This window comes from Chelonoidis abingdonii, chromosome 3 (assembly GCF_003597395.2).
Source record: "Chelonoidis abingdonii isolate Lonesome George chromosome 3, CheloAbing_2.0, whole genome shotgun sequence".
NCBI lineage: Eukaryota > Metazoa > Chordata > Testudines > Testudinidae > Chelonoidis > Chelonoidis abingdonii.
Window position 1 is genome coordinate 14,063,717 of NC_133771.1, and position 523 is coordinate 14,064,239.

A 523-nucleotide genomic window follows, 5' to 3' on the forward strand; every position below is an offset into this window, starting at 1 on the left:
AATATGGTGTTTAACCTCTTCTCCTTTAAACAATTATTCATTAAAAAGTTTTTCTACTTTATTCTTGTATGCTTTAAAGATTGTAAAACAGGATCAAGGAGTGCTTCTTAGGACTTAGTAAACCCAATTCTCTGTGCCAAGCTAGTCCTAGTGCTAAGTGGTTTCTCAGACTTCATACCAGATAAAGGTTTTTTCTCTCCTTTTTTAATGAGAGCAATTTATATCTTGGTGAAATGACGAAGTGCTACTACATTTTGGAGTTGATAGCTACGTGAACCAGATTTTCAAATTGCTGTTTTCCTTATTTTTAAAGGAAAGTGACAACATTATCACTAGAAAATAACTAGAAGAGAAACTTTGCACTACAAATTATATGAAACATGTAAGTCACCGGCTTACTGTAGTGTTTAATAACATTGCATACCCAGAAGCAGCCTGTGGAATAGGAATCACTAACAGAATCCTATTACACCCCTCCCCTGCTGGGTGTGACACTTGGGCCAATCTCTTGTCTTTGCAGTAT